The sequence below is a fragment of the Podarcis pityusensis genome, assembly GCF_964106645.2.
Source record: "Podarcis pityusensis genome assembly, chromosome: 9".
NCBI lineage: Eukaryota > Metazoa > Chordata > Lepidosauria > Squamata > Lacertidae > Podarcis > Podarcis pityusensis.
Window position 1 is genome coordinate 20,419,131 of NC_138034.1, and position 25,437 is coordinate 20,444,567.

General features: G+C 41.9%; 1 protein-coding gene and 1 long non-coding RNA gene across 4 annotated transcripts in view; both read right to left on the bottom strand.

The window, feature by feature from the left end:
- SLC7A2 (solute carrier family 7 member 2) overlaps positions 1 to 9,401 on the bottom strand; it is a 46,428-nt gene extending 37,027 nt beyond the window's left edge. For 2 of the 3 annotated variants that reach the window (XM_081019989.1, XM_081019985.1), the window contains exon 1: positions 9,276 to 9,401. The gene's annotated coding sequence lies outside the window, so the exon portion shown is untranslated. Of the gene's footprint in view, positions 1 to 9,168 lie in introns of all 3 variants that reach the window. The other variant, XM_081019988.1, reaches the window with a different exon arrangement.
- A 6,442-nt stretch (positions 9,402 to 15,843) lies between these two features.
- Positions 15,844 to 25,413, bottom strand: LOC308484960. The gene is made up of 4 exons (XR_013990236.1): positions 25,310 to 25,413; positions 24,513 to 24,564; positions 21,603 to 21,749; positions 15,844 to 20,681 (listed from the first exon to the last, which is right to left on the bottom strand). It is a non-coding gene; the product is annotated as an uncharacterized lncRNA (long non-coding RNA).
- Positions 25,414 to 25,437: the final 24 nt, after the last annotated feature.

Below are 25,437 nucleotides of genomic sequence, written 5' to 3' on the forward strand. Positions count from 1 at the left end.
CTCCCCACCAGGACCACACTAAATGTTAAAGCCAGAATCAACCTTTGCTTTCAAGCACTGCAGTAACTGACCGCTGTATTTTAATTCAAGTTTTAAATAACTTGATCGAAAGGAACTCCCTTGGGTGGGGGAACCGGCCCATTGTGGTATCAGTGAACAATGCGAGAGGTTTGACAATATCTGAAATGCAATATCAACAGGGTCACTATATTGATTAGGATAATATTTTCTTTCAGATTCTTTGCAACACTTGGCCAACATCTTAGTTGACATAAGACTCTGAGCAAGTCTTCATCTGCAAATACTTTCAGATGTGTTACTGAACATAACAGTAAGACTCTTTTGTTCCTTGAAACTGAAGCAACCTGCATTTTCCCCTTTTACAAAATTTGAGTCCAAATACCTGTTCCTAGGTTGGTTGCTTTTTAATAAAGTAACAAGATCTTTACTGAGCTCACACATAACTATAAGCCAAACAATGATTTAGCAAGCCTGATAGGCCACATTTAGAAAATTGTGACCACTTTGCTCCTTCCTTGGTCCTGCTGGTGCAGCACTTCTAAAAACGTTTTACATGTGAACCTGGACTTTTGGTTTGGACAGTGGTGCCCCGCAAGACGAATGCCTCGCAAGACGAAAAACTCGCTAGATGAAAGAGTTTTCCGTTTTTTGAGTCGTTCCGCAAGACGAATTTCCCTATGGGCTTGCTTCGCAAGACGAAACGTCTTGCGAGTTCTTGCGAGTTTGTTTCCTTTTTCTTAAAGCCGCTAAGCCGCTAATAGCCACTAAGCCGCTAATAGCCGTGTTTCGCAAGACGAAAAAACCGCAAGACGAAGAGACTCACGGAACGGATTAATTTCGTCTTGCGAGGCACCACTGTATCTCCCAACAAACCAAGAGAAGGAAACAAAACTTGGCTACTGTTTGGATTGTTTGGAACAAGACAAACCATAAGCCTGGGTTTGCACATATAATGGTAAGTCAAACCATGACTTAGCTTCTCATAGCAGCAGGAGCAGTGCAAAAATCCGGTTGCAGGTTGGTTTAATATAAACCCCGACATATGTCCTACAAATAAACACAAAATAGATCACATTTTACTGATACAACAAAACTTTATATTGCAGGGCAAAATTGTAAAAATTCCAATCTCCAAAAAGGGAAGGGAAGAAATTTTATTTCTTAATTGTCCTGAATTGGAAAATGCTAAGTTTTCATAAAATAAATACTGAAAACATCTTAAATAAGTTAGTAACACCATGCCCCATGTTTAAATTGTACTCCTTGTCAAAGCAAAAAGTACACAAATTTGATACACTAGAACCCTCATTAAAACCTTGATTTTTCAGCATTTCATCTTAAGCCTTGCTTTACCTGAAAGAATTAATGTTTAATATACATAATATATGTTGTTGTTTAATATAAAAATGGTTTTTATACCATTTTAAACATGAACAATATACTAATTAGAATGAATGTTTTTTTATTGTACTGTACAGCAGGAAAAATGGTGAACAGTCTCAGAAACCAGTATGGTAAGAACTTTATATCACAAGTGCAAAGTCCAATGTGTCGCAAAGTTTTGGTACTGTGTGACCCAGGCAAAATCCTGATAAAATCCAGCAGAGGATGATTTTGGACATCTGCCAAGAGATTCTGAAAAAGATCTCCTATACCCCAAACTCAGAGTGGACCAAATTAATTGTACAGACTTACACTCCTGTTACTTCAGGAAGTTTAAAGGTTGTCTGGTGCAATTTGACTATCAAGCCTTCTAGGTTTTCATTACTCTGGTCTTTTGTTATTTAACCATCCTTGATATTTTACACTCCATGTACAAACAATGCCCACATCTGCATGCAACCCTAAGCCATAGTCAAAGTCAGTAAGCAGACAACAAACTATGACTTATTTTTGTTAACAAACCATACTTAAGCACTGCACTGTATTCAGACACAACACTAAGCCATGGCTTATTAACTACAGTAATGTTCATTTAAACCATTGTTCAAACTAGGTCTATAAAGTTCAAACTAGGTCAAAAAAGAGTGCATACAATTGCTGTTTGATTCAGTCACACCTTCTTGTTGGCATCCGTCTGTCTCAGGAGACTATGGAAGAGTGCACCTTCAGAGTTAAAGTCAAACTGCTAGAGAGTTACAGTGCCTGCTGTGGCTGTAGAGAATGATATGGGAGAGACATGTTTTTATTGCAGGTAGAGCAGATGAAGGCATCCACATTGGCTACCCCCTAGGTTAGTACTAGCACTTCACCATGATTGAAGTAGGCTCTTTGGATCCCAGCCATTATTCCTAAGTCCTGTTGAAGTTCTAAATATATAGAAGGGAACAGCAGCATGGTTGGAACTGTCCAGCTTAACTGGAGAGACTGCTGTTGTGGCAATCAAAGCTAAAAGCAATAGTGACACACTAGAAAAGTGACGTTCTTGCTCACACAGATGAAACTTTAATCAATTGTGGTTGAAAAAAATCAAATATAATACTGGAGACTACCAAAGCAACTCAAAATACTTTCTATGCCAGTTGCATGGAAATTACACTAAAACAATGCACTAAGAGCAGCAAGAACCCCCAATTTTCATGCCATGCTTTCTACACCAGTCCACAATACTCCAGAAAGGTTTTCCCACTAGCTACAAGGGATAACGGGAAATTATCAGATATAATTTTCAAATCTGATTTAATTAGGTGGGAGACACATAACAAAAGGAAGCAAGTATGAAGCCTCAGTTTCCAGCAGGTTAGTTCTGCATCACTCATCCGTGGACAAGAAAGTGCATCGTCAACAGTAATTTAATGCAAGTTTTGTTCTTCTTTTGTATGGTTCACTGAACTAAGTGCAACCCCATCTGTCACTACATAGGGTAAGAAAAACAGCCAAACTGATAGAAATCTCACTTCAACATTGCTGAAATCGTGTTCTTTAGCACCTAAATAAACAACCATACACCATAGCACTAAAGCCAGTTCTATATCTGGATTTCAGATGTTCATCAAGAAAAATATAAAACTATATAAAATTAACATTTATCCAAATTATATTTACACTTAGAATTGTTTTTGTGGGAAATAAAACTATCTAATTACTGTATATACCGTGGTACCTTGGTTTAAGAACAGCCCTGTTTACGAACTATTTGGTTTATGAACTCCGCAAAACCAGAAGTAGTGTCCCGATTTACGAACTTTACCTCGATCTAAAAATGGAAGCCGAATGGTGGAAGGGCACCGGCAGCAGGAGGCCTCATTAGGGAACGCACCTCCGTTTAAGAACAGTTTCGGTTTAAGAATGGACTTCCGGAATGGATTAAGTTCGTAAACCGAGGTACCACTGTACTGAACAGTATGGTCTCAAAAGTTTCAGAGTTCCAACAACTTCACCTGTCCCAGACCATGTGTGAATCCAAGAGAACGAAATGACAGATCTCTGCTTTATATTCTAAACCAAGAAACCTCACTTCGTGTCTTGATTTTGAGATATTGAATCACAATCAATAAAAACACCCTTCACATTTTCTTGCTACTTGCTTCTACAGAATTGCTCAGGGGTCATACGACAGAACACACCATAGGAGTGTTCTTGGGATACATTTTACAAAAGGATTCCTCTTTGCAGGAATATACAAAACAATCCCTATCCCAAGTTGTGCAGTGTTTCGCTCTGTTCATACGTGTTAACTATGGCTTGATGCTATCTTTTAATGAGGCTCCATTCTTTCCAGGTGCAAAGCAATGGCAAAAGAGCAGGGGGTAATATTTTGTGAAGTGTTATTATCCATTGGAAGCATCCATGTCACATGTGAAATCTCTACAAGTTAACCACAGCTAACTTCTATTGAAATCAATGTGACTTAAGCTTACCATTATTCAAGTCCCCTTCCATTGCTTTCAAATTCAACTTAGCTGCAGCCGATCTTCGTGCACTATCCATTATTAGGCTGCATACAAAATACGCTCCTCTGCCGTTCTGAAAGAAGAGCCTTGAAGCCAGCAACCATTAAACCTGCAATGTCTGTAGACATGGTACATTCCATGTTAGGTATTCCTTTTGCTACAGGGGCTTAACAGCTAAAGCAACAGTGCTCCAGCAGCATTCAGTGCATCAATTGCATTATGATGTTCCCACTGAAATACAGGCATATGATTTGAACTAAAAAAAATCCATTTACCTTTTCTCCTTAATAAAATGTTCCCTGTGATTAACATTTCTTTAACAAAAAGAGATGGATGGGCCTTCTCTATTCAGTACCCGTAGCTGCCATGGCCAAACTAGGAAGAAGGTGGCAGCACAAGAGAAGCAAGAAAAGAAGCTTCAGATCAGCACAAAGTGGTTGATGGAAGAGACCAACTTGTTAGAATGTCCCTGCTGCTGCACCAGCTTTGTTGAAAAGCTTTACCTGCCTCTAGCATGGTTTGGCATGGTTTGAAGATTCTGAATTACAATACATCAGGATTTTCAAAGCTATCATTTGTTGACTGAACCAAGTCAAAGGGTGCTTTGGCACATGTGTTAAACAGTCTCCCAATGCCTGGATATCTATGTTATCAAAAACTGTATAGAGGTGATGCGTGCACTTCTGTAACCCAAGAAAATCTTTAATAAAAACTATTTTTTAAAAAAAAACTATTTTGTGAATTAACACCGTCTGAACTTTTTCTGCATTTTATTTTCCTGATTTCACTTTTTACAATCCCCCACCTAATCATGTATACGTGCGCTGATATAAAGCACAGTAGTCCATTAAAGCTTATGCCATAATAAATTTGTTAAAGGTACCACAAGACTCTTTGTTGTATCTGGTACTTTCATGTTATTGCAGCTGCTCTTATTAGATATTTTGCACATCTGCCACGCATCTCCAGAAGAACACCTTGATACAGAGGTGGGCAAAAGATAGCTCAGGATCTGCTGGCAGAACTCTTTGGTAGATCACTGGGTGATTTCCAGTAGATCAACAAAGATGGGTGACTCAAAACTGGCTAACAACAGGAATAAAATTAGTCTCCTTCCCTCCCTCAAAAAATTATACTGGTGAAATTAAGAAAACATAGTGTTGAGGAACTGGACTGGATTGGAAGACTTGCCAGTTAAGTTTGGGTAATCAAAATAAATTTATGGCCTATGAACTATGAATTCTACCTATATGTCTTTTGCACCAAGCTCTGTTGGTGGATCTCTAATAATTTATACCTGAAGTCTGCCTATCCCTGTCTTAACATACCAAAAAAGAAGTAACTTTGCCAAGTGTAAGAAGAGATAATATTTTACAAACACGGTTGCCAACTTTTTCCTTACAAGGTTCATATGTGTTAACAGCTATGCGAAAAACTGAAATGTAGGCAATGAAGCATTTTCTCCAACATGCATATGCAGGCAAGGGAAAGCTTCACCTGTTGAATTTCTGCTTCTGATGCAGCTGTTTAAGCACCACAACACTGCCCGAAATAAAGTTGGCAACCTTCCCCAAAAGCAAGTAGCAACAGTTTTAAACAGAATTTGCTTCCAAGCGCTCATCAATTATAACCAAAGCAACAGGGTATACAACTCAGTAAAATCAATGGCATGACTCCCTTATACTCTTAACAGATCTGGAATATATCCACTGTAAGCATCTTGCATAACATGGTTAAGGAACTTTTAACTACTGCAACATTTTCAAGTATTTTGGTTTTTTCATCACAATGGGGTGATAAGACAAAAGCCCAATTCCATTATCAGTTTGTTTAACTAGACAGAAACACTATTGTTGCCAGTTCTGAAAGATGCAAAGCACTTTCTCCTGGCCTGTAAATAGATACTTACCTAAAAAACAAAATGTGCAAAGAGGCCCTGCTAAGAGTGAATGCTTGCCTTTTTCAGCCCACGGTTTCCACTGAATACAAGCTGTTCAAGAAAGCTGCACCAGCTGCTTGCTTTGTTGAAGCACGGCCAATTTAGCACAGCTTTCAGATTCTGCTCAAAATTTCTTGTCAACTGACCAAAAAGTGCAAACGTAGGAAAGAAGGGCCCCAGCAGGGGTATACGACACTGATTGTGGCCTGAAGAAATGTTCTTTGGGTACACAAGTGGTCATTATTTAACACCCTACTGCTTGCTGCAGAAATAAAGCAAAACGCAAGCACGTGTAAACAAACACACACATGCACAAAGTGGGCGTTAGTTATGCGCATGCTAATTACGCTACTCTGTTCACTTCATGCGAGCGTTAAAATGCATGTTGCAGTATACCTAATAGAATATGATGGCCCAAGGTTTGATGCAAGGGCTACATTATGCTGCAGAACTGATCCATTTGTTTGCCCTCCCCCAGAAGGAGAAGACTGAGCACGGAAAACACTGCGAAGATCTTATCTCTGAGAATCTTTCAATACAGTACAACTGTTTCTCTGTAGACACTGCGTGGTAGCTCCACAACAAGGGCCGGTAATGAAGCACTGTCAGGGGCTGTTACCGTCCTATCTGAATTGTTTTCCTTACTATTATTCTTCCTTTCAGCAACCTAGCAATGCAGACATGGCCTCAGCTTTCTCCCATCTAAGGTCGCATCTACATAGCACAAGATGAAGTTGTGCCAAACCGAGAGCAGCTCCATGCCAATTGTGCAATGTCAGAAGGCATTTCTAAGTTTGGGAAGATGGACAACCAAGAAACCGCCGTCATATATTCCATGAAGTCAAAGAGCACCCTTGTATAGTCCTAAGTTGTTGTGGATCTCTAATGATCTAGAGCAGCCCATGCATAGCTCATCATTGCCTGTCAAGGAATAAACTATACTAGAGCATTACTAGAAATTGTGAATAACACAGGACTGCCACAGTAAATGGCAGCCCTGTATCAAATTCTCCTTGCAGTGTGTAACAATGGACACATGTGACATATCAGATCTCATTGTTAGTTTCCCCTTACATACATACCACAGCAGAAACAAAGGATGTGTTTGCAACCAAGGGCGGCAAACACATACATGGTACAATGTCAAGTGTTTTCATTCCCGCATATTATGGGGTTTTCGTTTTTAGCACAGTCCCCTTTTCTTCATCCAATTTCACCGTCAGACATTTACAAAACTGGCCTAGGTCAGCTTACTTGAGCTTCATGCTTGAAGCCTGGAAGGATTTCCACTCATTCTCACAAGTCATGCAGCTTATCTGGTCTGGGGATAAATCAGGGCTCCATAAATTTTTGGTGGCCAAATTTATGCTTGCCAAAGACCCACCACCACACTGAGCTTTGGAGGCATAACAGCAGGCATGGGCAAACTCGGCCCTCCAGATGTTTTTGAGACTACAATTCCCATCATCCCTTACCACTGGTCCTGTTAGCTAGGGATGATGGGAGTTGCAGTCCCAAAACATCTGGAGGGCCGAGTTTGCCTATGCCTGCATAACAGAGTACCTCCAAGGACCAGTGCAATCTGGAGATCCTGTAGGTTTCCTCAGCTGAAAGTAGCACAGCGGGTTTTGACAATGGCATATGTGAGTTCTTCCCCCCTCCCCAAATACACAAAGCTTGGTCTAGAGGTGGAAAGGAGAAGGGATAGACGGAGAGCAGAAAACCTGCCAATTCCACACTTTTTTTACAACAATCCTGGCAAGAAAAAAAACAAAGCTTCAGCCTCCTTTAAATCACACTTTCAGTTAAAACTGGATGTTTTGGTGCTTTACCTTGCTTAGCTGAGCCAAAGCCTGAGAGGTTTAATTTTGCAGTGAGTACGGCAATGCATTCCTGTCACGGTCTTTGCATGAATGGCACATACTGTCATGAGGTAAAACTATAAATATACATTGCTACCAGCCTGAACCAGCTCAACCCAGAAAATGTGACAGAATCAGCCCCCACCCCCCAGCCCCAAGCTGTCCTTTACAACATCAATAACACTAACCAGGGATAGCAAACATAAACAACCAGGGAAAGGAAAAAGAGAGAGAACGAGGGAGCTTGCTAGCTTATTTTTAGTTTGCATCCTACTAACATACATCTTCCTTTTTGGGCTCCCAGAAGCCCCGATTCAGGTTTCAAGCCACTTTGCCTGGAGGACTCTAGGGGCTCCACTGCAGCTTCTTCCAGACAAGTGGCTTAGGGACACGCACCCAGGTAGTAAGTGCTTCAAAATCGGTAGAAAGTGTAATTGATACGGACGTTGCAAAAGGAGAAGGTACTACTACTAAGGTCACCACCTTTCCTCCTGGCAAGATTCCTGAATCTTCTGCATGCGTCAGGACGGGCAGAGACTCAACAAGCACAGGCGCAAAATTTCACTGGCGGGAGAAGAGGCCTTCACTGAAGTCCTGCCTGTCCTGAGGCTATTAATGGCACAGGGGTTGTTCTGAACTGGGGGTGGGTGGGAGAAGAGCACGTGTTATCCTTGCAGGCATCTCTCTCCCACACACAACAGTCCAGCATGGACAGCTCAGTTGGTTAGAGCATGGTGCTGACAACGGCCAGGTTGCAGGTTCGATCCCCGTATGGGACAGTTGCAAATTCATCCCTGCATGGCAGGGGGTTGGACTAGATAGTCCTCAGGGGTCCCTTCTGACTCTACAATCCTAGGATTCTAATGTACCAACAGTGGGATAGAGCATAGTGCTGACAATGCCCATGCCGCAGGTTCGATCCCCGTATGGGGCAGCTGCAAATTCATCCCTGCAGATGTTGCTTAACTACAACTCCCATCACCCCTAGCTAGCAGGGCCCAGAGCTCAGGGATGGGAATTTTAGTCCAACATCTGGAGACCCACTGGTTGAGAACCGCTGGGCTAGCTGGTCCTTGGGGTCCCTTCCAACTCTACCATTCTGTTACGGCAGAATGCGATAATTAAGGAAACTTAGCAAGCTGCCCAAAGTGGCAGCTAATGCACACAGGCCCAACACGGCGTCGACACCACCCACCCTTCCATATCGCGACTTCTGCAGGGGCAGCGATGTGTCGAGGAAGCGTCACGCGCCCAAAAGGAGATCCTCCCGTCCCGTCCCCTCGCGAGGAAAAGCAACCCGTTCCCACGTGCACTGGCCAAACAGACGCGTGGCTTTGCAAAAAGGTATCCCACACATACACACGCACCCTTGACAGGAAACACACACACACACACCCCGCAAAAAAACCCAACAATAGTTCGCTTCACAATCTGCTGGCCGTGTGAAGCGCACCTCACAACAGCTCCAGCTTCCCGCCAGTTCCAGAAAAGACGCCCATAGGAGGCGGTGGCGGGGGAAGGAAGAGGACCGAGAGGGCGGGGAAGGGGACTTCCACTCACTGGAGCCGGGCGGCCAAGGAAGAAGAGGGCGAGCGGGAGGGCGAAGTCTCTGGAGAGGAGCCTGTTGCTCGCTTGCTGCTCCCCGACAAGCCGCCTCGCGCGCGGGAGTTTCCCACAGAAATAGCCCCCCCCCCCCGGTACCCCGCGGCCAGCCCCCTCCCCACTTAGAACCGCCGAAGCCCCGCCCCTTCCCCCCGGGAGCTCGGTCTGCGCTCGGGCCCGCCCAGCTCTCCCAGCCAATGGGTAGAGGAGGCGGCGGCGGCTGTGGGCAGCCCTTGGCCGCTGCTTGCAGACCTCTGGAGCCTGGGGAATGGGCGGCAGGCAGCCAAGGTGCCGGCGGAGGGATGCGCCGTGCATTTCTTTGGAGAGGGGCGCTTTGGAGTCCGCACGCGTCATGCGCGCACATCGGGAGGAAAAAAAGCAGGGGGACGGACGGACACACAATTAAAATGAATTGATTTGTTGAAGGCCTGGAGATTAATAGCGTTGGATCAGTCCTATGGACATCTTGCTTGAAGTTAGGTGCAAAGGCTGGGTCTGCGCGGTTGCGACCCAGATGCGCGATTAGATGCTTCAGATCTCACTGTATCTCCTCAGAAGAAAGTCCTATCAGTGCCGGATTTACGTATAAGCTAAACAAGTTATAGCTTAGGGCCCCACTCTCTTGGGGATCTCCCCAAAAAATTTAAAGGAAATTTCCCCCCCAAAATATAAGATAAAAAACAAGTTAGAGCTTAATAATTATTTCACTATTAATATACTTCTTAATTGTATTTTGAACCCTGGGCTCCCAGGTCATAGTCTGACATTCTAACTACTATACCACACATCCTTCCAGAACGGCTGAAGTTTTGCTTATCTGATTATTTTACTGTAAAGTAAATCAGAGACTGACCCTATTTAAAAATGAAAACTAGATTACAAACAAGCAGTATTTCTTTTCACATTTATATATGATATAGTGTTATTTGTATGGAGGGGGGGCAGCCCTAAGGAGAGAAGAAGGGCTATGTATTAGAAGGTTTGCAAGATATAGTCTTGATTGAGCAACCTTGCAAAGGTAAATCCAGTCTTGTAGAGAAGCCAGGTTAATTATGCAGCTGCTTGGAGAGCTTTAACTCAAGCATTTGTCCGGCTTCATTCACTACGAACCCCAAAATCTGGGATCCCTTCGAAACGGGTGCCAAAGTTTTGAAGTTGTTTTGCAGCGCTTTGCAGTGAAAACCCCGTGTTTTGCAGTGCCCCACTAATGGAGTAATTGATACAGCAAACCTTGGTTCATAGTTAATATCCCAAAATGCAACTTTGTCCGATTCACTCTAAAATGGCGAAAAACTTTGGCAAAAGTTTTGTAGCATTTTAGTTACCCTTTGACCCCAGGTTTGAGTGGCTATTGCTCCATTTGTGGGACATTGCAAAATGTGAGGGTTTTGCTGCAAAATGCGGCAAAATCTTTGCCAAAGTTTGATGCCACTTTGGAGTGAATTGGACAATGCTGGATTTTTGGTTCCCCTTTGACTCCCAAGTTTGAGTGGCTATTGCTCCATTTGTGGGGCACTGCAAAACATGGTTTTTTTTGCTGCAAATCGCTACAAAACAACTGCACATTTTGGCACCAGCTTCGAGGGGATCCCAGATTTTGGGGTTCATAGTTAATGAAGCCCATTTGTTCCCCAGTCTGCCACATACACTATATCTGTGCATAGAAGGGTTAGCTAAAAACACACTGTCAGATCTAATTGGTCTAAAAAGCATTGCTCTAACATACTTCAAAGAGTCCTTTTGACTGTGCACAGCAACTTAGAAGGATTACAGTGCTTACCCTTTCAGTTAAAATTCTTATTGTCACGAAAGATCAGACACTAGAAGCTCTCAGGTTTAGCCTAGACTGACTTTATCCATACTATTATAATCCCTCTGATAAATGTTATACTGCATAGTGAAACCCTTTGATGTACTTCAGAGTTAACATGAGGTTTCTTTCTCATGCATTCTATGCAGCACCCAACTGTTAAAACAAAATATGCCGTGTTACTCTACCTAAATATTTTTATTCCTTTAAATGACTTGTAATCCTGTCACTAAACTCTGCCCACATTTCCCCTTGATTTTTGTCTGTAATGATAAACATACAGTTGCCACAGACAGGCTGATTGGTTTACGCATCCAAACAAGAATGCAGGAAAACCATTTTGCTGATAATAAATTATATGATTTACCTTTCACAAGTCAGCCTGCAAACCCTCACTTACACCCCACTGCTGCAGTACCCTATTTCTCCATCCCATTTGAATCTCCCTGCTAAAGTGGTCATCAGTACATTTTGACCGTGAGAGAATATGTGCAGTTTCTAACATCACTATACTATTTGAACTCTGGCCTTTGTCCTTCATGCTAACAGCCAAGGAGAGGGAGGGGGGTTCCACTCATTTGCTCTAGCACAGAACCACTTCCTTTGTTACCCTAATGGTCCATATGTAGGGGCCATAACCAATAGCATGGCTATTTCAGCAATTGGATCCTTGTTGGATCCAGGAATTGTAAGGGACACTGGCATACAGCCTACTCCCCCTTGCTAAACTCAATCATGCCAGTGCACCGCAGGTGAGGGTAACTGAGGATGAGAGTTGGTGGCTTGCTTAAGGCCATCCAGTGAGTTCATGGTACTCTGTCTCCTAGACATTGCACAACGTAAGCTAATTTGTGGCACTTATCCACATCCCTAAGTAGAGGGTGATATGTTGAACCGGAATGACGCAGCAGATAACCAGGGAAAACATCCCTCTGCAGGGTAAAGTGTGTCTTAACGCCAGCCGTTTAGCTGGGCCTCCTCCACCCACTTCTCCACCCCTTGAGGGAAATGTTATTCAGAATCAATAATGTCTGCAAGGAGAAAATAATGTCAACCAGTACATCTCTTTTGGATAAGAAGGCAATGCCCTTTGGGGCATGCTACAAATTTATTTGGCAGGACAACAAGAGCAATTTTAAACTGGGCTGACTGAATCATAGCTACCCACTAGATAAATACAAGATTTTATTATCCAGGACAGTGTGTCCTTTAACCTTTACTGAATATACACACATACTGTGGCAAAAAAACCCAACAACTGAACAGAGACAAAAACCAAGTAGTGTGAAATAAATTATTCGTTAAAAGATCTGCTTACGGCTTGTATGCGGTCGGTTCAAAAAACCAAATAAGCACATAAAATAAATTGTAGCTGCAACCTACCGGTATGTCCATATACTTTGAAGAAGTTCTGCTGTTTCTGCTAGGGTTACTCCTGAGTAAGCAGGTTTCAGATTGCAAGCTGTGGAAGGAGAAATCAGTTTGCACTAGATTTTATAAATAGTCACCTATGACTGCTACCTCCAGTCTACACAGACTTGGGCATGCAACAGGAGTTATTTCTATGTAAACATGCATAGACCTAGACTGTAAATATCACAAGCCATTGAAACTAATTATAAGAAATTAACAAATGTGTATATTTGCCATTAATAATCAAGGGTAGTAGTCAACTGAGTTTTACTTAGAGTAGACCCACTGAAATTAATGAGTGTAACTTAGTTACGTTTATTAATTTCAATGGGCTTGCTGTCAGTAAAACTTAGTTGTAGACCACCCTAATAATTTCCCCACAGTATCAAGTGTTGATGTATCTGAAATTTGGATCCCTCCCTTGAGCCCACCCTGATGTAGGTGTTTATTTTTTTCCTATTCAAAATGTACAAACCACTCCTTCCCAGAGAAAGAGAACAAGAAATGCATGGTTTATTGCAGATAGGCTTGCAATCGACTGCGTGTTTTGCAATTTAAAGTACCATACCCTTGGGAATGAAAAAAGGAGGTTTATGAGGGGGGTAGGGTAACAGGAAAGGGGCAATCATCTTGCCAGTGACAGAGCAAACAGTAGCAACACATATGTAGAACATTGAGCAATTAGGTATTTTTAAACATAGCTTGATGCAATGTCATTGCCAGTGAAGCTGCCCAGACCCATCTAGGTAGAAGGTATAATTTTGTGTATTTGTGGGTTTCAATCAATGGCTTTGTTGCTGCATCTGCTTCCTGCAATCAAACTCTGCTAGTTTTCTGCTGGTTTAGAACAGTGTTTAAGCAGGAGCTTTTCATTTGATCCAAATAGCAATGCTGTCTGAATGAATGCTTCTGTGTAGAGGGCAAATGTGTGCTGAGATGATGAAGCAAGAAGTGATGATAGGTCAAAAACAGATGATGATGTACTCATATTTGCCCTCTCTCCCGCAATAGTTTAGTTCAGCCTCCCTCAAACTTGTGCCCATCAGATATTTTAGCTGTGCTGGCTAGGGCTGATGGAAGCTGTAGTCTGGAGCAAATGAAGGACTTCAGATTGGAGATGGATGGTCTAAAACATGAGGTTAGATATCAATAGATGCATGCTTTCACCTGAGTGTGTCTCTTGTTTAAATGAGTCATTTGAATCCATCTCTTGTGCAACATCTCTCTATTTGTGACACTATATGGCCTGGATTGCCTAGGTCAGGGATGGGACCTAAGTTGGTTGGATGGCTGGTCTTGTACGCCTCCTTTCAGCTAGTCATGCAGCCAAGCTGGTGCAAAATGTATTATTCTGCTTTCCTTTGGACCACATCAGTGAGGCTGGGGCTGGCGGTGGCAGGTCTTGTAGTTTGGGCAGCCCAGGACCTCCATACACACTGCCCAGACTAGCACCCCAGGGAGGTCACTTTGTCACTGCTAACACAGCAGTTTGACTTCACCCACAGAGGTGCGCTCCATTGTCTCTCAAGACAGATGGATGCCAAGAGCAACTGTTATCCTTGCCAAAAAGATTGGCCACCACTGTTCTATTTAACTTATTGTTTCTTTACATTCAATGTGTACGTATATTAGATAGGTTGCCTTAAAAAAAAAAAAAATGGAGGAGCACATAGATACAGAGGCCATCTTTGCAGAATCTTCCCATCTCTCCCATCTTGTGCCTCTTATCTTTGGTGGGAAATTAATGTGACAGTCATTGTCCATGTCAAACATTTATCCTAGCTGACAATTGAGCACATCTGTGTTGGAGAAGTCATGAGGGATTAGCAAGATCAGATCATGACAGTTTTGTTGTTGTTGGGCTTTTTTTTTTTTTTAACTATTGCAAAGAAAAGCTGAGATTTGAACGAGCGATTCCCACAGGAAAAGATACCCGTATCAGTTGTGAAGGCCAAGCAGCCTTGGTGCCCTTAGAGAAGAGTGTATAAATATATAGTTTAATGCTTTTTAAAAAAATACTCTTTTCAAACAAAGTTTGACATTTGTTAAGAATACTGGGAAGCGAGTTGGCCAAGTCCCAAAGGTCTATCCCAGCCAACAGAAGGTCAGAGTGAGAAACTCACTGCACTAAAAATGAAGAACATGTTCTTTAAGAATTATCCCTGAGGCAAGTCATCTGAATGCTGAAGGTTTCTAATGGCAGTGGGAAAATGGCAACATCAGTTATCAAGATACAGTATATAATCAATCTGGCCGGCCTGTCCAGGACACCTTTCCTTTTATATCTTGCATGTTCATTGCAGCATCTAGGCTTGATGAGGCATGTGGCCCGTCCTGAGCCTACTCCAACTGAGGAATCACATACCTTCTTCCCAAGCTAGTGAGCTACACCTGGGATGTGGATCCTTGCCTTCCTTAGCCTCCTAGAGCGCACCTCCTGCAGTCAGAATAATTCAACCAAAATAACCAAAACCAATGAGGTCCATGCCGTGAAGTGAATTGCTAGGGGGATTTCAACTCTCCTATCTTCTGCGCCAGCTGCTAGCCACATGCTGTGATCATGCCTCAAGGTAAGATTGCCATATTTTGAAGAGCAAAAGAACAGACACATTTGCTATTTTTCCAATCTTAAATTGAGTGTGCTCTTCCTCCTCCCCTCCCCGCCTCATTCTGTTATTCTTTATTCCTCCCAAAAGAAGCATTTCCCTCCTCTTTTCTTTAAAACCATTGTTTAAGTTATTGCCTTTCCCAGAGTTTTTGTGGTGATGCAGCAGCTGTACCATCCCAGAGATGGTAAATTCAGCAACAGTGATGTCCATATTGGGGGAGAAATTACTTGGGAAGAGTAATGTGCCTATTTCATGCTAGGTTTAGCCTTGGTCTTTCTTTCACTGATGCTTCTGCTGTTGTTTTGAGTTTGTTTTAATTTATTGTTTTAAATGTAGATAATAAAAACACAGGTAAGATACAATATATCATAATTTTTTTCATGTTGCAAATAAAATTAACATCTAAGGGCTAACTTTTACAGGGCAAGTAACAGAAATAGAAGACAGAGAGTATAAATTGTATAAATTGTGTCCAAACACTGTCTTTTTCTTTTTTACAGGTAAGTGGATTGCATTCAGTTCCCTTAGAACACGGGTGTCAAACACAAGGCCTGCGGGCCGAATCCGGCCCGCCAGACCTCGTCATGTGGCCCGTGTAGCCGCCGCCGGCCGTCAGCCTTCACCTTTTATTCTCGCTTTTTTTTTTTTACACAAGAAAGCTGCCTCTTCAGCGCATGCGCGGCAGTGGCAGCGCATGCGCGGCAGCCTACAAGCCAGAGAACGTCTGCCCTCTAGCGGCGCCGGCCGTTCTACACAGGAAACCTCCACTTTACATGCATTCAGGAAACCTCCACTTGTTTTTATATTGAGCGCATGCCATCCTGTGATGTGACCAAACTGCTGATGCGGCCCCCGATGAATTTGAGTTTGACACCCCTGCCTTAGAACGACCTGAAAAGTCAATAAAGTTATCAAAGCAGAGTTCAAACAAAGTTGGCTTCTCTGTCCTACTTAGAATGCAGAAGGGCAGATGAGAGCATATATATATTATACTGAAAGCTGGCTGAGCAGGTGAACTGACTTGTGACTTTGCTGCTGTTATTAGGGACTAGAATAGTATCACAATGATCTATCTGAAGAGAGGAATACGTAGATTTATCTCCAGTATTTCTGTTGCAAATGTCAAGGAAGCCAACTTTTCAGTAACAAATATATGTTATTTTAGATAAATCCTGAAAACCTGAAGTGGTCTGAGCAATATTACATTCTGTGGGGAATGACCCACAGGAACTTCTTTGCGGGGTTTGGAAGGCAAAGCTTCAAAGAACAACAAAAATTCAAGAACTGTAAGAACTGCTTAGGGTGAAGACCCTCATACAACAATCTCAAGACACTAAGTATAGTTTTTCAGGGCTGTTGATCAAAGTCATGTATGTGTCTTCCTGCCTGTGGTGAGGTAACTCATGTGGAAAAGAAGGCTACTTTTAGTTTTTAAGTCTGTGTCCTGACGTCAATAGTGGAGGTGTTATGCTTCTGGTTGCCAGCTGCAGAGAAACATGAGCAGGATACTGCCATTGCTATCTAGAAGGACTGTAGCTCATTGGCACGAGCACCTGGTTTTCACACAGAAGGTCCCAGGTTGAGTCCCTGACATCTCCAGATGTCCAGAGAGACTTTTGTCTGAAACCCTGAAGAACTTTTGCCAGTTAGTGTAGACCAGGATTTCTCCCAGACTTGAGTCTCCAGCTGTTTTTGGACTACAGTTCCCATCATCCTTGACCACTTGTCCTGATAGCTAAGGATGATGTGCGTTGTAGTCCAAAAACAGCTGGAGACCCAAGTTTGGGAAACCTGGTGTAGACAATGCTGAGCAAGATGTACCCAATGGTCTGTCTCAGAATAAGATAGCTTCCTATTGTGCTCAGGTCCTGCTTATGGAGGAAGTATTATCATTGTTCAATTGCACATACTTCCTGAGTTTCAACTCTTAGAAGAAAGGGTTCCCCCCCCCTTCCAATTATAAACCAGCAAGAATGTTCAGGCAAAGTTAAAAATAAATAAATTCCACAGCATTCTCGCTAATCTTTTCTGTCATGGAAGTTGGCAGGCCAAACAGCACATCACAGGGGAAGAAATGTGTCATGTCACAATGTTTCATTAAAAGTACATGGGAAAACCCTTCATATAGTCAGGATAAAAATAGGAAGCCTCAGAGTGCATGCTTGTATAATTTTAACTCATAACTAATTCTTGCTTTGTGTTGCCCTCTTTACTTCTGAGTGATACTGAGGAAAATAACTCTTGGAGTGTTGCATACATGTGATACTTCCACATGCCTATGTACGTATGTCAAATACATACATCTCTTGGGCAATACACAAACACACACACACACGTGTAAATGTCTTAGTTTCCCACAAATATGTGAAACTTCACTTTCAGTGTTGTCTTCTTGGAAACATCCAGTTATGAGCCCCAATATGGTTTCTTTCAGAACCTTTCTTCTTCAAGGAACTCTGTGTATGCTCTGATACCCGACTGCTGAAGCAGGGATCTGTCTCAAGCAATGGCCTCGGCAGTACAGTTTCTGACCCAAGGTGAAACTTCAGGTTTGGACAAACAGCAAGATGAGATAAAGGTCTGAGGTGAGGCTTGGCACCCTGGACAGCTCCAGGCAATGATCAGCTTAGCAACTCAAGAAGAGCAAAGCTTGAATTTTGTTTTGACAGAGGTCAACGGCAGACTGAGCCTTAAAGAGTTGGTACAGCTCTAGCTCTGCCTTCCATGGGAGCAGCCTCGTCCATTAAAGGGGCCCAATCTGCTTTAGCAGCTGAGTCCAACAGAGCAGGGGAGATTATGGTTCTGAGCTGCGGGCTACTCCACATAACCTGTCACATCCCCCCAAATCCCAGGATTATGACCTCTAACTCACTAAGTTAGATTCATTTCATTCATGCATTCATTCATTTTATCTACTGATGTATTTTGATATTTTATCTTTTGTTGTATATTGCCCTGGGCTCCATTTGTAGGAAGGCTGATTGATAAATGCAATAAACAAACACTGATGTCTCCAGCAGTAAATTGCCAGAAACATGGCTGTGCTCAGAAAAAGGGAGGAATCATATGTGCATGCTTTGTTTTCCTTCCTTGATACAGGTTCCATCATTATTCAGGTTGTGTGACAGGGACAGGGAGATCAAGACCACATCTGTACTAAAAGGTTTAAAGCAGTATCATACTTTAAGCAGCCATGGCTTCCCCCTAAGAATAATGGGAATTGTAGTTTGTTAAAGGTGCTTAGAATTGCTGGGAGACCCCTATTTCCCTCAAAAAGCTACAATTCCCAGAGTTCCTGGGAAGAAGGCTTGATTAGAAAAACACTCTGGGAACTGTAATTCTGTGACTGGAATAGGGGATCCCCTAACAACTCTCAGCATCCTTGACAAACTACAGTTCCCAGGATTCCTTGGTGGGAGCCATGGCTGTTTAAAGTGGCAAGATCCTTTTTTGAAAGTATAGTGCAGATGTGTTACAATCCACCATTTTAAAATTTATTCTGCCAGGTACTCTTGATACCACTTTTCACTGATGAAATTACACATCAAGACTGGTACGGAAGGAGATAAAACAGAAGTTTGAAACATCTAATAAAGGGCTCTGCATTTCTGAAGGGATGTGGATTGTCTAAGCTGCATACCAGTGCTCTAAATTAGAAATAGTATTTGCTAACACCTTTGGTTTGACATGTATTTTTCAGCACTTCATTTTCCTTCATAGCGAAGCCATGATGCTGTGAGGCATTGCTGCTCAGCAAATCTATGTTGGGAGTGAGCTTTGCACCTAGATCAAACTATCCTAATTTCAGTAGCTGTCTCCTTCCCACTATATCTCTAAAATTTTGGTTAACATTAAAGGAAAATTAATTGTTTCTTTGCATTCAAACATGCATGGAATGATTAGTTATGTGATTCCCCCCCATTCATCTTCAACTTCCTTCTCTTATCGGCTGAAGAAGTGGAGTACTTTTGGGAGTAAAGATTGAAATTTTCTCACTTGTTCTGTGTAAGGTTCTCTCTTTCTTTTGCCTATGATCTTTGATTAATCAGCTGTATTCTTGGAAATCTCAAGTGCTTCCCTGTATTTAGAAGATTAACACTCCTTCATCAGCCCATTTGAGTAGATGTGGCTGACAGAACTTTTAAGAAGTTAGCATGGCGCTCTTAACACCAGTGGGTGATGCCAAGATAAGCAGTCCCAAACCGTCTAGGAGAATCACAAGGCTTGCTGGGGTCAGCCAAGAATTATTCTAACCCTCTTACAATGACAGTCAATTTTAATTCCAAAAATGTGACATGTGGGGCCTGATTTTACCTCTTTCCCCCAGGGGTTTCTAAAATAATTCCATTTACTTAGGATTCCTGCCACTGAAGTAATTTTATTTCATTTTTAAATGTCCTGTTCATAATACTGTTACAAAAGCCCAGTGCCTGCCCCTCTCTCTGCCAAGCAGTGGCAAGAGCATGAGGGGTAACAGGCATACATATACAGGGTCTGTATCCCTTTGGATAATAGAAGACATGGCAGAGACGGTCATGCTTTAAGAAATATGGTTTCTTCACCTATTTAAACCTTCAGTCTGCATGGAGGGAGTCCAGATCTTACAGCATGGCCCATAGCATTGCAGGCAACCTTTTCTCTTTCCCTGCCAAGATGGATCTCAACCTTACTTCCTCCTCCTTCTGCCCGGAAGCCCCTGCTTCAACACTCCCCTTTTCCTGTCCCCTCAAACATAGTTACCCCAGCAACCTTTGTGACTTCTGACTCCCCAGGCCAAAGGATCCTTCTGTGGCTCATCAAGACCTTTTTGTAATGCTAACAGGCCTGCTGTTAACAGGCCTGTTCTTGAAGCTACTAACATGAGTTTGACCAAACTGCGGGAGGCAGTGGAAGACAGGAATGCCTGTGGGCTCTGGTCCATGGGGTCAGGAAGAGTCGGACATGACTAAACAACAACAACAACCAAGCCTGCTCTTCCCCCAGCCGGCCAGGCTGGTTGGCATAAGCCAGCCCAGGAATTCCTTTGCAGCTTGCATTCTCCCTTCATACTACAAATAACCAAAATCCTAGCATTTATTAATTTCTATAACCCTACTATTAACAATGGGTTGCCATATATCCTGAATACAGAATTTGGCAGCAGCGTCTGAGCGGAAATCGGTCAAATGTCTGGAAAAAATTGGCAGTCCATGTTGGCAGTGCCGTTTCATTAAAACAGTTCAAAAACAGTAACAACTTTTGGAAAAACTAAAAAAAGCTCAAAAACTTTGCCCAAAAAACTTTTCCGTCCTGATTTTCACTGTTTGAAATATGGTGACCCTAAACAACATGTTTTTTAATGTAGCATTTCAATCTGCTTACATCTGGTGCCTGAAGATATCAAACAATGGTGCCAGGTAAGCCTCCCCAGGGAGAGCATTCCACAAATGGGGAGCTACCACTGAAAAGGCCTGTTTTTGTGTTGCCACTCACCGGGATTCCTGGGGATGAGGCACATGAAGAAAGGCTTGATTGCAGGGTCCGCTTCAATTCCTATGAGGAGAAGCAGTCCTTGAGGTACTGGGGTCATGAGATGCCTAAGTCTTTATTGGTCAAAAACAGCACTCTAAATTGGGCCAGGAAACTAACTGGTAGTGAATTAACTTATTTAATACCAGTGTGGCATAGTGGTTAGAGTTTCGGACTAGGACCTGGAAGCCCAGGCTTCAAATCTCTGGGTGATCCTGGACCAGTCACTGCCTCTATGGGCAGGGTATAAATATTATTATTATTATTATTATTATTATTATTATTATTATTATTATCTACCTCACAGTGCTGTTGTGGGAATTAAATGAGGAGGGCACGAACAATGTACACCACCTTGAGCTCCTTGCAGAAAAAGGTGGGCTATAAATGCAATAAGTAGATAAATATTGAGAAATAGTTATCACTCTCTAGCACTTTGCCAATCATATTTAAAGCTGGGAAGGCTCTTTTTCTTTTTTACCCCATCCTTTCTTCTAGAGCACAGGGTGGCAATCAATCATTAAAACAATAATCTAAAATACGTCAGAAATAAATATTATTCCAGTATAATAAAATACTGCAGAATACGACTACAGAGTAATTTGCTAAAGGGCCACGTACACCTAGCACAAACAATTAAGAATCAATTATTGCCATAAAATTCCCATTTGCTCTGGAATCTTGTCGAATGCAACAATATTATTAATTTAGCCAAACATAATGACAGTTTTCTGTCACAGAGATAGGAACAGCTTTCCATTTTGGTGTCAACTGGTTTCCTTCATTTCACTTTCTTTTTCTTTTAACCATGGTGAAAACAGCAATGAATAATTCTGAAAGTGCATGTTAAATGTTAAACTAAACACCGTGTAGCAGAGTTAAAGGTTGCACGTTTTGAGAAAAACAGACCTACATGAAATGAAAAAGAAAAAAAAAACACCTTACCTCGGGATCAACGTATCATGTGCCACTTCTAGATAGACCCAACTAGGGGAAAAGTTTTTGTACTCAAGTCAAGTGCACCATGACGAAGAAACATCAAAGAAACGTGATCTACAAAGTCACATTTCTTGGAAGCTGCTGAGCATGAGCCTGGAAACAGATCCAATAAAGCAAGCATATCAGTCATTTGACTCTTAGGCTAGTCGCTACCTTTCAGCCACATTACAGGGCTGCTGTGGACAAAATGTGTGTGTGTGAGTAAACCATCTATGATGCCTTAAAGAAAGGACAGGATAAACATATAAATAAATCTTAGATCCACCTTATGGCCTTCATCTTAAAGAATGCCTACACTAAAAATCGATGGTTAGTATTCAACTAAGTTTTACTCAGCAAAGGCCTACTGAAGTTAATGAACATGACTAAGTTAGGCCCATTAATTTCAATGGATCTACTTTGAGTAAAACTTAATTGACTACTGCTCCATATTATTTTTGCATTGGTGGAACTGCCATAGCTTCCCGAGAAGTATCTTGAAAAAGTTCAGTTTGGTTAGAAGCTCTGAGAATTTTGTCAGAAATCCTTAGACCTCCTCATAGAACCAATCCCCAGGGCTCCCTCAAAGGACAGATTAAGTCTCAGTTGGGTAATTATCTATCCATTATTTATTAAAATAGTTCAAGTTTGCCTTTCAGTCAAAGATGGATCCCTATTTTCGAGTGGGAGTCAATTCCATATTGGCAAATTAAGGCTGCACAATTAAAGCTGATTTATAACTCTTTAAAGCTGATTTGTAACTGCTTCCCCCAAAAGCTCAGACTCCTTCCAATAAGGAAAGTGCACTGGAAAGTGTGGGACAATGCTTGCTAGATACATCTGTGTTTATTCAGAAGTGAGTCCTGCTGTGATCAGTGGGGCTCATTATTCCCTACTAAATGTGTTTAGAACTACAGCCTCAGTCTGCAACAACAGCAAAATCAATTTTCATTAAATGCTAGAGAGAGTTTAAAAGGTCACCTAAAAGTAGTGAGGATGTGGGCCTGCTTAACTGAAAAGAGAAGAGAGGTCTAAAGCTGAAACTTCACAACTAAGATGCTGCTTTTTTATTTATTTTGATCGACTGACTGATTGTATTTCTAGACCGCTCTTCATCCCTTACGATCCAAGGGTCTCTTTCATAGAATTACAGAACTGGAATGCAGGAATCTTTTGCATTCTAGGGCTTGAACCCACAACCCTGAGATTAAGAGTCTCATGCTGTACTGACTGAGCCACTAACTGGCAAACAACAACCAGATTTTAAAAAAGACATAAATATTAGAACCAATTTAAATCCAAAGTATTACAGGTCGACAGTGGCACATTATTTGTGGGCACCCTGAGAAGGGTTTCTAAAGAAGATCTGAATTGCTGGGCAGGCAAATATGAGAGGCCTCAAGTACCATGGGTTCCAGATGTTTAGGTCTTAAAATATGGGTTAGGAAACCTGTGGCCTTCCAGATGCTGTTGGTTTCCAGCTACCATCAGCTCCCCTCAACATAGCCAATGGTACGTGATTATAGGAGTTAGTCCAACAACATCTGGAAAGCCGCAGTTTCTGGTAGCAGAGCAGTCAGGATGAATGCTTTGTACCTAGATGTTTGTGTCCTGTACGTGTCCTCTTGCACACTTCCCCTGCAGAGCTCTGGCATGTTGCCTTTTAGTCCTCTGGAACACTTGGCAGCTCTGAGGAATATGGGGGGGGGGGGGAGCCAGGCCAGTAGTCATGTTGAACTGAAAGCCAGTTAACTCCTTTTACTATTAAACAAGTGTCATGCGTTCAGCGTTGTCACGTTGCAATTTGTGCAACAATTGTTCAGCAGTTATAAGGTTTGGAAATAATTAAAAGGGCAACTTTTCATTACCTTGCTTTTTTATGAATTCAAACATTTTCCAGGAGAATCAGGGTTAAATTAAACTAAAGGATTAAATTGTTGTTGTTAATATTTATTCACTGCCAGCAGTGTGACTTAAAGTTCCATATGCAAGCTCCCTGCTCCAATGAGTTTACCATTACAATATAACGACAACAACAGGAAAGCAGCAGAGGGAGGAGAGAGAGACGAGAGTGTAATTACCGGTATAATTCATAATATAGAAAAATCTCATTTGGAGCACTATTGAACAATTTATTAAAAGTTAGTAATTTTGGGAAAGGTCTTAAAACATGTAGTCTCAGACCACTTTTTGAACTGTTGATTGCAGATTAAAGTTATGTTTTATGGAAGAGTGAAAGCAAATTCAGCTCCATGTGCTTATAGTTTGGTTACACTTGTAGATTAGGATTTAAAGGGATAAACCATAAACAAAATGGAATCTTTGGGTTTTGAGGAGGGATTAGCTACAGTACGTAGTTTCATACTAATACCACCGAAGTATAAATTCTAGTGTTAGAATAAACCACTTTGTGGTTGCAAGAAATCCTTGCTTCATAGGCAGAAACTGCTATGTCAACAATCCTATGTAGCTGCAGTTCTTAGAATTGCCATGGCTTTTTATAAAAAATGCAGCTAGATTAATTGTGCTTCCATTTAAATCAAAGGGGATTCTGCTGAAAAGTTTTTTATTTGAACTAACTGAAAAACATAAAAAATGTGTTGAACTGCAGAACTATGAGAACTGAAAATGTCATATTATCAACCAGCTATATTGATAGTCATGTTCGCATTGGTTATGGTTAACTGTAGTGAAATCGCAAACGAAAGAGCACCACTTCCAATGACAGAGGGAATGTTTTCTGTATTGTTTTCGTGCCTTTAGATTACCCTACCCCCTGCAGAAAAAACCCCCTGACTAGTTCATTACATAAAAACAACATGAGATACTGAGAGGTATTGAAACTGCTGCATGTAGCGAACTTTAACACATATGCACCATTCTTTTCCCTTTGTACACTTCAGACACCTGCAGTTGCGCTTTGAGAGATCTGAAATAACACATAGACAGCAATCTTAGGAATTTACTTGTAACAACTATCGGTAACACAGAAGAGGAGGTGGTTTTCACAGGGGCAGCTTGTTAACATGCAGGCAAGAGAAAAGCTGCCCCTTTTGCATTTGGTCACCCTAAAAGCAGCAGGATTCTTAACTTTTGCTCCAGCCTGGGTTATGGGGGGGCAGGAAAAAAAATCAGCAAAAATCAATAAAAACCTGAGGTTCTGCCCTCCCTCCAAACAAAAATCCTGGCTACGCTCATGGCCTGGGTTTGGGTGCCACGTTTTCACAACTGTTTGGCAGGCTGCAACTTAACAGGTGAAGCTCTTCGAGAGAGAGCAGATTTAAGATGTAGTCGCCAAACATAAAATGGAAGACTGATACAAAGAGGTGTGGGATATAGCTATTGATGATAAACTGACATGCTATTAAGATGGGGAACGTGTGGGAGAGGTGATTTTGAGGAGACATGGAAAGTATTTGTAGAATACTTTAAAAAAAAAATTATTTAGTTTTTCAGATTTTGAAATTGACAATTGTCAAACGACCAAATGTATTTGCAGGCTTTGTCAAAACGGAAAGGGGTCAAACCATGGCAAAAAAGGCGTTGGAATTTTTGGCAGGTTGGATAGTTACGATGGAAGGATTTCGTGGAAGAGGTTGAGGCGCGCGCATTATTTATTTATTTATCATTATTACTTTATCAAAATAATAATAATAATAAGAAGAAGAAGATACAGCCGCTCTTGTTTCTGAAGAAGAAACAGGCCACAATGAGTTATGGGAAAAGGTGTCACCAAACGGAGGCCTTTCCTTCACGGCCTTCTGAGAACAACGAGGGCAGTACCTGACGGGAGGCGCTTGTG